Below are 12,390 nucleotides of genomic sequence, written 5' to 3'. Positions count from 1 at the left end.
TATGGAAAACCTTCTGCCTGAAGATTGCCCAACTTCAGATTTTTCAAACACATAATGAATAAATTGTTTTTATAATTTGTTAGCTTCTAAAGATTTTTATAATTTTACTTTGGGGAGTGGGGAGGGCCCACAATGGCCAGTCTCAGGATGTACTCCTGGATCTGCACTCAGTGCTCACTCCTGGAATGGCCGGGGGACCTTATGGGGTGCTGGGGATTATCAGCCATGTGCAGGCGTCAGGTGCTCCAGCTCCAGCCCTCTCTTCCTGAGAGGTGAACCGTGGGAGTGTGTAAACTCACACAAAAAGGGGCGCAGCACACACACAGCGGCGGTGGCTCTATCTCTCCCGCCGCCCGCGTTCGGTAGTCTCACCCTTCTCCCACCCCGGAGAGGTCAATGGCGATGGTCAGGCGGAGGAAGGAATGAGGCCAGGCTGGTAGGTATTAGTCGTAGTTTATTCTGATTCTCTCTTCATCTGTCTCTGCTCCCCTCTCCTTCTGTCTCTCTCCCCCTCTGCCCAATCTACAGTCTCCTTATATCTCTCTCCACGAGAATGGGGGAAACAATTACACAGGTGCAGTCACAATCAATAGGGGTGGAGGTCAACAGGGGTAGAAATCTTGGCCTCAGGGAAGGCCGCTTCTAGGACAGATCCTCTCTCAGCAGGAGGACCCACCCTAGAGCGGAATCCCAAGGGTGTATCTCTCCTCTCCTTGTCCAACAAGCATAGAAGAATATAATATAAATCATTTTGTATGGATACAGTAAGAAATATCTTAAACTTATAGAATTGCTCTCCTAGGGCCATCTCGATCTCAGATTACGGTGCTCAGGCCAGATAGTCTTTCCCACCCCTAGCAGGATCCTAGTCTCATCGTTACCTTTGGATCATGACAGCATTTGTCTATGATCAAACTCTTAATTTATAGTTAAGAATCGTGGCACTTTGGACTGGCCCATTTCACTGACAGGGTAGCTCACCACTTGCCCTGGGTCCATTCAGTCCCTCGTCGAGACCCTGCTTTTGGGGTGTTAGGGACTAAGGGCAACTGAGGCTTAAGTCGAGAAAGCAGATGCCCGGGAGTGAATAATATTCAAGGCCAATCAAATCCTAAGTTACCAAGCATGATGTTAACGGTCTTCCTGTATCTATACAAAAAGGATATTACTTTAAGGTAAACTGTTCATAAGGCATAAGGAGAGGAGAAAGACAATATTTCACTCATACATATAAAATCATAGATTTCTGGGAAACTGATTTTACAGATTAACAAAGTCTGATTAAGGGGAAAGCTGATTAACTGAGTGGGAAGGAGAGCATAGGGAAGACTGTCTACATGTTTACATGTAAACACAATGGAAGTGGAAGTGCCTCTGGAGCACTGTGATGGGTGTAACCAGATTAATGGGTGTAACCAGATTAATGGGTGTAACCAGATAAACCTAAGCTTCTTGTGGAAGGACAAAGCATTGTTACCCAACATGGGAGGAAGCTTTGAACAGTGAGAGGGTGTTTGTTCCAGGGGTAGCAGGATCAGAACATAAACCCTCCTGCCTCATGGAGAAAGGGTTCCACCTTGCATCCTTGACAGAGTGACATGGCAGGAAGCTTGCCTGACTTCTGCTATTAGGGAGCTGATACTGTTTAATAATTGAAAATGTGGTTTTTCATTTCAGTGAGTTTTATTTTCTCTTTTTATTTTACAATGAGAACCTACTTATTTGATCTAGAATTTATTCCACTTTATTTGAAAACAGTATTTTGCTTCTAATAACTGTAATGGAAATGAAGTGTTTTATAAAAATCAGCAAGTGTATTAAAAACATGTGAACAAGGTGAGAGAACTACTAAGACAGTTTTTGGAGAACATACTTGTATTTTTTTTTAAAAATGTGACTATAGAACAAATGCCACTACATTAAGAGGGTGAATAAAAGCAACCGGTGCTGGCGCGGATGTGGTGAGAAAGGGACACTCCTTCACTATTGGTGGGAATGCCGACTGGTTCAGCCCTTCTGGAAAGCAGTATGGATGATTCTCAAAAAACTAGAAATCGAGCTCCCATTTGACCCAGCAATACCACTCCTGGGAATATATCCCAGAGAGGCAAAAAAGTATAGCCGAAGTGACATCTACAATTGTCTGTTTATTGCAGCACTCTTTACAATAGCCAGAATCTGGAAAAAACCTGAGTGCCCGAGAACAGATGACTGGTTGAAGAAACTCTGGCACATTTACACAATGGAGTACTATGTAGCTGTTAGGAAAGACGAAGTCATGAAGTTTACATACAAGTGGTACTACATGGAAAGTATCATGTTAAGCGAAATGACTCAGAAAGAAAGGGATAGACATAGAAAGATTGCATACATCTGGGGAACATAAAGTAACAAAATAGGAAACTAACACCCAAGTATGGCAGAGATTAGTACCAGGAATTTTACTCAATGACCCGGAGGACAACCACACATGTTAGGGGAAGGGGGAGCTCAGAAAGAGAAGGGAACACCAAATAAAGGGTGTTGGGAGGATCCGCCCATGATGGGAGAGCATGCTGAGGGTAGACTGTCAACCAAGCATGATTGCCACTCAATGCCTCTTTTGCTGACCATGGCACTCAAAAGGAGAGAGAGGGAAATGCCCTGCCACAGAGGCAGGGTGGGATAGGGGCTGGGGGGGGAGGGGATGCTGGGATCCGAGGTGGTGGGAAATGCGCACTGGTGGAGGGATGGGTGTTTGATCATTGTATAATCGAAACCCAAGCACAAAAATGTGTAAGTCTACAACTGTACCTCATGGTGCCTCACTATAAAAAAATAAATAAATAAATAAATAAAAGAGGGTGAATAATTAAGACTTAGAATACATTCAGTTGCAAAAATTATATATATGTATATATACATATATAATACTCATATACCTAAATAAAAAGTTTATCAAAAGGATAATACAAATACAAATTGACCAAGTGAGAATCACTTCATGGGCAGATGGATGAAACTCTTAGCAAAATAAGGGGATAACATTCAACTCACTAAAATAAGGCCAAAAACAACAAAACTAGAGCTACCATCATACTCAGTGGAGAAAAACAAAAAGTATTCAATTCACAACAAAGTGAACAAAGTTATTTACTTCCCTCATTAATAGTCAACATTGTATTGGAATTCCTAGTCATAGCAATCATACAAGTAAAAGAAATTAAAGATATTCAAATTGGGAAAGAAATTAAACTACCACACAATGTTTTGGTGTACAGTATTAATAACCCAAGGCAAAATTCATTCAAAACAATAAGCCAATACAGTAAAGTAGCAAGCTACAAAGTCAACATATCAAACATATTGTACTTTTTTAGGCAAACAGCAAACTTGAACATAAAGAAATTTAAAAAAACTAAATTGATTCCAAAAACAACAAGTACATAGACATCAATTTATCAAAGGCTGTAAAAGTCTTATATTTTATAAGTTAATATTAAAAATATAAAGAAACAAAATGGAAAAATAGTCTGTTAATCCATTGTCAAAATAACCTTAATATCCAAAGAATTTATAGGAATTCAGTCCAGTTTCAATTAAAATTCCAAAGGCATTCTTCAAGGACTTAGAAGAAATTATATTTAAATTTGCATGTAACTAGTCAAAATATTCAAAGTGATTATAATAAAATAGATGATGTAAAGCGTGGCATTCTCTGACTGTAAACAATATTATATTATATTAAAGAAAAAAGTATGGTAGCAGAATAATGATAGACTTATAACCAGTGAGGTTCTGGATTAAATTTCCAGATGTACGGCCAGTTATTTAATGCCAAAGTTGTTCATTAAATGGAGGTGGGAAATTTTATCCAATAATTTTTTTCCTGAAAAGCTATATAGTCCATAGAAAAATGTTGAAATTGCTCCATACACATAGGTTAAATCAAGACTTATTAAATATGTCTGTGCTATAGCTAAATTAAAAAATGAGCTAAGGAAAACATAGAATTATATGGTATGTTGAGTAAAGTAAGATAGAGATGGACAAATACAAGTGATCTTATTCATATAAAATATATAATAAAATAACATAGGAAATGGACAGAATTCAGTGAAACAGATCCTTGAAATTTGACTAAAGAACTGAGGTACTCAGTGATTGGGAGGGAATTGGAGGGTTAGAGAAAATTAGGACCAGAAGTAAAATAAAACATCAAAGGGTCATTAGCACATTGATGTTCATGGAAGTGCATTAACGTTTTCACCCCAAAACAAATATTGACAGTGTTATAATTATATCACCTCCAGAACTGTAAACAGAAATATTTTTTCTAGTAATAGTATGCAAAGCAGACCACCCAAATTTTAATTTTCAGTTCAATTACAACGTTGAGAATTTATCTAAAAAAAAGATGTTAAAGAATATTGAATTTGAAAACACAGGTAGTTGTAAAGCATATTGTTATCCTCATACTGCATAAGTTTAGAATCTTCTAATGAAACAAGTATTTCTAATGGGAACAAGATATGACTGTGGGTTATGTCATTTTCCTTTTAGCAATTATCCAATTAGGATTTTTTGGGAGTAGCAAATTAATGAAGAAATAAAGTGGTCCACCCTTGACTTCTAACTCAAATTTTAAAAAAACAATATGAATGGATATAAATTAAAAACACCTTAAAATTGATTTTAATGTTCTTAAACATCCATAGTATGTATGTTTCCTGGAAAATCAAATTCATGGTATCTCTCTACGTATTCAAATAGATACATAAACCTAGTATGGATAAAGTAGCAAGAGAATAAGAAAAATTAGAAATACTATAAAGTTAACTAAGTATAAATTTTCCTTATGTTTTATATCTTATTAAAAATATTTTGCATTAAAGATGATCAGATTTGGTAAAAGAAAATTATATACATCACATATACATTTTAGTGTTTATTAAAAACATCCTCTTCTTTTCAAAAAAAGAACACTGTCTGGTTTTCCAGAGAACCATTACTGTTAGGAGGGAAAAGCTAATAGACCCAGTGGGGGGTTTTTCATCAAAGCTTTTAGACTCTTAACTCCATTGCACATTATGTAAATATGTGAAAAAGAACTTAATTACTGTTTGAAGTACATAATGCAGTATTTTGAAATCTTACTTAATGTAAAAATTGTAGATTATTTTTATTAATTGTCAGGCTACAGAATATAGAGTTTTAGTGTCTTCAAGTGAAGGGTTTCTGGAATATAAATGCTTAGAAACAATAGCCATAACAAGGAAGTCAAAATATTAATGTTTTCTTCTTTCTGATTTACTTAGAATTTTAATTCAAAAGCTTAAGAATTTCCCTTGTACTTCAAAATCATGTATTAGTGTTCTATTGTCATTTTACTTCACATGTCAGTTTTATCTCAAAGTTTCACTGAAAAGGCATGTATAACACACATCAGTAGTTTTGGAATGAAAATGAAAGAGAGGGGTCTTTGAAATAATGTTTAATTATAATTTTATGAAATAAAATTATTTCATAAAGAAGAGAAATACAATAGAAAGCAGGATTTCATACTTCAGAATTTTCATCCCCACAGAAAATCAAACAAGGAAAGCTGTAGCAGGACCTGATTAAGTCTGCAAGCTATTCACTACCTCATTAACAGAGTCAGCTGATAAATTTGCAAATCAATTTGTATGCAAATGTCATAGAAATGAAACGCAGTTTCACTACTAATCTTTTCACTTTCATTCAACTTATTTTTTTTTCCAGTTTTATTTATACACTAGTTATTTTTATTATTCCATCATAATTTTTGTGGTAACTTTAGTCAATGAGAAAAGGAAGATGTAATCTTGATGTTTGTTTCATATAACATCTGATACATAAGTTCATTTTAACATTTTCTGGGGACTTTTGCAGTTGTGATTTTCTTTGCCCCAAATAGCTCTAAAATATATAAATTTAGTGGGAAGTAGCAAGTCAGTTAGTCCAGAACACAGCACAATTAAGGCCTATTCACTTTTCAAAGTGAAGAAGGTATCTCATCACAAACAAAAGTGTCCAGAAATAAATATTTATTGCTGATACTAAAAATTTAGAATAGTGGTTGCTGTATAAGTCTTTATTTTTGATAACATTGTTTTAATGAGTCTATATTTATTTGAATTTAAATGATTAATTAAAAACTGACAAAATTTTCTGAATTATATTATATATTTTAATAGACTGGCTGGAGCAATAGCATAGCAGGTAAGGTGTTTGCCTTGCACGCGGCTGACCCAGGTTCGATTTCCTCGTCCCTCTCAAAGAGCCTGGCAAGCTATCAAGAGTATCCTGCCCGCATGGCAGAGCCTGGCAAGCTGCCTGTGGTGTATTCGATGTGCCAAAAACAGTAACAACAAGTCTCACAATGAAGATGTTACTGGTGCCCGCTTGAGCAAATCAATGAACAACAGGATGACAGTGCTACAGTTAATGTTAAATGTTAATTCTTAACATTCTCTCTCTAAATTCCTTATCAGAGAGACTATATAGCTTTTGCTGGTGGGAATATTGTCTGGTTCAACCCCTGCTGAAAACTGTGTGGAGAGTCCTCGGTAAACTTAGAATTGAGTTACAATATGACCCAGCCATCCCAATTTTAGAACATTGATCTCCAGGACTTAAAACTTTTATTCAAAAGGACATATCCACACCATTGTCTATTGCTGTACTTCGTACAATAGTTAAGATATGGAATCAAGCTAGGTATCCAATGACAGATGAATAAATTCTGAAGATATGGTATATATGCACAATGAAATATTATGCAGCTGTAAGGAACGATGAAATCATGCAATTTACTGCAACCTGGTCAAATTGGAAGATATGTTGACTGAAGTAAGTCAGAAGCAGAAAGACAAAGAATAATCTTACTTCTGTAGTATATTGAATACTGAATAATAATGCATTGCAGTAGAAGAGGGTATGTGTGTGCCTAGATCACCCTTGACCCTAAGGTCTAGATAGGAGAAGGACAGATAAGAAATCAAGGGGTGTAGGAAATAAATGAGAAAGTGAAGTACTGGGGAATAATGGTGGTGTAGGTATAGCTATATGTTCAAAGAGACGTTACTGGCACCCGCTCTAGCAAATAGATGAGTAACGGGATAACAAGTGATCAAGTGATATGTTCAAAACACAGACTGAACAACACTGAAATATGAGCCCTAATCTGCAGCCCCGAAGTTGGTCCTGTGTTTGTCAAGGTGGCAGTTGTGTGTGAAGGGGGCGGGCTCTGTGTGTGTGTGTGTGTGTGTGTGTGTGTGTGTGTGTGTGTGGTAACACTGCTGGAGGGAAGTTCACGTTGGTGCTGGGGTTGGTTTTTATTTTTATTTTTTTTCTTTTTAAATTTATTTATTGAATCACTGTGGGAAAAGTTACAAAGCTTTCAGGTTTAAGCCTCGGTCATACAAACATCAAACACCTTTCCCTTCACCAGTATTCATTTTTACCACAAAGAACCCCAATATATCCCCCTTCCACCCCTTCCAATGCCTGTGAGGCAGATGATTTCTACTTAACTCTACATTGATTACAGTCATTATTTCGACAAAAGATGCACCATTATTGTTTAGAATTCCCCCCCCCCCCCAACAATCAAAATTGCTGAAAAGGCATTGTGAAATACTTTGTTTTCTGTAGCTGGTATGAGAATCATATAATGATTTTGGATTTCTGCAAAGAGCCGGATAATTACTAGATTGGTTTCTGTGTATCTGGTGTTATGGCTGTGCCGGAGAGCCACTCTTGGGGGGCAACTCATGACCTTGGTAGGATGGGAAGAATGAGCCGGTCCCGCCCCCCTTCCCATGAGACTGCAGTTCTCCGTCACGGCCAGCTCATACCTGGCTTTCCTATAAGCTCTGAGGCAGTGGCCACCTTGCTGCTGGGGGGGGGGGGGGGTGGGAGAAAGACTGAAGGGAGCAACACCCTTTCCCTCCCAGGGAGGCATGGAGTTGTAGTTTAACACATGGTCCATTCACTTTTCTGCTGCAAGCTGTCAGGCTCTGGACTAAGTCCTTTTGCCTCTGGAGCCATGGTCGCGCTGGAGAGCAGCTCGTGGGGGGCAACTTGTGACCTCGGTAGGGCATGAAGGATGAGCCGGTACTGTCCCCCTTCCCATGAGACTGCAGTTGCCCCATCACTGCCAGCTCATATCTGGCTTTCCAATAAACTCTGAGGTGGCGGCCACCTTGCTGCCAGGGGAGAAAAAGGCAGAAGGGAGCAACACCCTTTCTCTCCTGGGGAGGCATGGAGCCGTAGTTTAATGCATAGTCCATTCACTTTTCTGCCACAAGTTGCCAGGCTCTGGATTAAGTCCTTTTGCCTCTGGAGCCATAGCCGTGCCAGAGAGCCACTCATAGGGGGCAACTAGTGACCGAGGTAGGGCGTGAAGGACGAGCCGGTACCGTTCCCCTTCCCATGAGACTGCAGTTGCCCCGTTACCACTGGCTCATACCTGGCTTTCCAATAAGCTCTGAGGTGGTGGCCAACTTGTATGCGGTCCAGATGCATTTCTGCCAAAAGCCGCTGGGTTTCGAGATTTGTTTCTGAGTCTCTGGGATCATGGCCGTTAATCTGCTTGATCAGGAGCCAGAGATTCCTTTCATACGTGGCAACTTGGGGTCTCGCTGGGATGGGGAGGAAAGGGCGGTTTCACCCCCATCTGGTGAGGCCCTTTGTGTCTCATCACTGCAGGCCCAAACCTGACTGTCCTGTGGCCTCTGGAGGATGGCAGTCACTGGGCCACCAAAGGGAACAGGCCAAGGCACGAAACCTATTCCCAACTGGAGTGATTCAGCGCCAGTAACCTACTGCAGGAACAGGACGCATTTCTGCCAAAATCCTTTGGGTTCCGAGATTCGTTTCTGAGTCTTTGGGATCATGGCCATTAAGCAGTTTGATAAGGAACCAGAGAGGCCATGTGTCCAATTATATAGCTGAGCAGGAGGTGGTTTGTGGGTGTGTCTCCCACATACCTAACTTTAGGCCATTTACTTTCTTGGTAAACTTTGGCCCAAGTTTTTGGGGTCTGGCCAAAGGCACAGCAGAAATTTTGGGGTATCTGAAAATCTGACAGTGCCGTCAGGCTGCGGATGCACTCTCTTTACAGGTACAGATTGACCTGCTGGCAGCACCATACCCCTTTGGTGTTGGGTTTTAGATGTTACAAGCCTGAAACTCAACTTTCGATAACTTCATAAATCGTGGTTCTTTAATTAAATTATTTTTTTAAAAGAATATATTTCTTCTGAAGACTAACCTATGGATTCATACATGTCATTTGGCTCAGGTACATTAATATTTTCCTGGAACTGAAGAATTGGTATATGTCTGAAATGTTGCAAGTTATAATATGAAATTTTAATGTATTTTAATGACAATTTATGCAAATTATTCTGTAGTTATTTAAATTTTATTCAAATTTCATAAATGATCTGGACAAAAACACTACCACTTTGTATATTAATGCAAAACAATTTATTTCTTTTTAGCATTGTGCTTTGGTTACATAATAGCTTTGCCAAACTGTTTCCTTTAGCTTAATATCTCAAGCTCTCAGCATGAGTCTAAGGACAGGTTTGTCTTTCTTAAAGCTAAAATCTTGTCAGCACCACTGCAGAGTTGAGGAAATATTCTAATCACTTAAAGTTTTGAGACACTTGTCTGTGTATATTTGTAGCCATGTCATTCTCAGCTGATGTATAATTGACTGCCTGACAACCTATATTTATGGTGCATTTCCACACAAATAAATGGATGCTAAAACGCTGGACACCCAGAAAATGTGTACATACATTTAACTGAACATTAGAGTGATGTTTCTATTTTATTTATCAAATACACTCGAGTTTTCTAAATATTTTTTTAACCAAGAAATAGTCCCTTAAGGGGAAAAATGAGACATCACCCACTATTAATTATATCAAGATTTTAATGTAAATCTCTGAAATATCATCAGTTTCAATTGTCTCTCTCTGGTGATTTAAAATTAAATACCTTATCAGGGAAATTTTTTTTTAATCTTAGAAAAAACATTCGCACATATGGACACATATGAACATTTTTTAAAAGATCTTTTTTTTAACTAAAAATATGTTTAGTTTTTAAGATTTTTTTATTAAATCACTGTGAGATAGACCCTTACAAAACTGTTTATGATTAGGTTTCATTTTCACAGTGTTCCAATGAGTGAAACACCCATTCCATCACCATATCCCGTTTTCCTCTCATCATTCCCACCTTTTGAGCCTGCTTCTATGGCAGGCATTTTTCTTCTCTGTCTCTCTCTTTCTCTCTCTGTCTCTTGAGATATCAGTGAAGGATATATTTTGAAAACGTATTTTTTAAAGGATAAATTCATGAAAAATATTTTGAACAAATTAGAAATTAAATTCCATTAACAATTAATGAGCATAAATCTGAGATATATATACTTAACCCGTAAGTTACAACGATAATCTGCTGCTTAAAAAGGATATTATTTCGACTGGTTGTATTAGAAGATAATGTTTGAATTTTTCTTAAAACATGCTGTACAAAAGTTGATAGTAAACATTTCTCGGCTCTTTAACTTTTTTTTCATGATTTTCCCTATCAAACTGAAAAATTGGGTGGCTGGCCTCGGGCGGGGGCTGCGTCTAGAACTCTGTGGGACCAATGGGTCAGAGAGGAGATAACCGTAAGTCGGGTTTCCAGCTGCAAGGACCCAAAAAACTCCAATTACAGGTCCAAAGCCCAGTGTGAGTGGCTTCTGGGCTTATGGTCACATAATGTCCCTCTCTGTACCCCATAAGAACCATAAACTAGCTTCTTAAGTGGACCTTTCATTAGGCCAGCCTGATTACCAAAACACATTAGGCTAACACTTCATTAACCCCTACCTCAATTAAGACTACACCCAAAACACAATAGTAATGGTGAGCTTTTGTGAAAGTCCAATCCACACAGGTCACAATGGTAAAGCAACATAGAAACTCACCAGAGTGAAGAAGCTAACCCAGATGACCCAACCAGTAATAGTGAGCTAGACAACCTCTTCTATAAGGAATTTAGAAGGGAGTTACTAAGTATGCACAGGGAGCTAAAAAACAAAATAAAACAAAACAATGAAACGCACTGCCAATAAAATACAAGAGGACTTGAGAGCAGAAATGAGGAAAATGCAAACAAAATTACAAACATAAATGACAGCTGAAAAACCTGGTAAGAGAATTGAAAAACTCAGTGGAAGGCCTCACCAACAGAGTAACAGCTGATGAGGACAGAATTAGTGAGCACCAAGATTGTGTAAATCCAAAAAAGATAGCCAGCGGCAGCTCTATCTCTCCCCACCACCCAAGTTCAGTAGTGTCAGGCCATGTCTCCCACCCCAGGGAGGTTGATGGCAATGGGCAGGCTAAGGAAGAAAATGAGGGCCAGGCTGATTGGTCTTAGTTGCAGTTTATTCCATTCCCATCTCCATTCTCCTCTGATTCTCCTCCTGCTTCTTCCTCCCCCATGCTACTTCCTTCTCCTCCTTGATCCCCCTTCATTCTCCTCTGGCTCTGGAATCTGGATCCCCTTTCTCCTTCTTCTGGAGTCTGACTCCTGATCCTGATTCTCCGGCCCACTCTTACAGTCTAGTAAATCCCAAAGAATGAGGGGCTGGGGTAACAATTACACATTGTTTGTGTAATTGATTGTGTGGTCACAATCAATAGGGGAAAGCAGCTTCTAGGACAGGTACTCTCTCAACAGGACAACCCACCCCAGAATGTAATCCCCTGGGTGTGTTTCTCCTCTCCTTGTCCAACAAACATATAATAAGCATACATAATTTAAATCTTTTTGTATGGATACAGTAAAAATACTTAAGCTTATAGAATTGCTCTTCTAGGGCCATCTTGATCTCAAACTACAGTGCTCAGGTCAGATAGTCTTTCCTATCCCTAGCATGGTCCTCGTCTCATCGTTACTTTTGGATCATGACAACATTTGTCTATGATCAAGCTCTTAACTTATAGTTAAGAATCATGGCACTTTGGCCTGGCCCACTTCAATGCCAGGGTAGCTCATAGCTTGCTGTGGGTCCATTCAGTCCCTCATTAGGACCCTGCTTTTGGGGTGTTAGGAACCAAGGCAACTGAGGCTTAAGTCGAGAAATCAGATACCCGGAATATTCAAAGCCAATTAACTCCTAAGTTATAAAAGCACGATATTAACTGTCTTCCTGTATCTATACAAAAAGGACATTGCTTTAAAGTAAACTATTCATAAGACATAAGGAGAGGAGAAAGGCAATATTTCACTCATACATATAAAATCATAGATTTCTGAGAAATCTGACCTTACAAGTTAACAGAGTCTGATTGGGGGGAAAAGCTGATTAACTGG

The sequence above is a fragment of the Sorex fumeus genome, unplaced genomic scaffold (genome assembly GCF_029834395.1).
Source record: "Sorex fumeus unplaced genomic scaffold, SorFum_2.1 ptg000136l, whole genome shotgun sequence".
Classification (NCBI taxonomy): Eukaryota; Metazoa; Chordata; class Mammalia; order Eulipotyphla; family Soricidae; genus Sorex; species Sorex fumeus.
Note: the sequence above shows the minus strand (reverse complement) of the source record.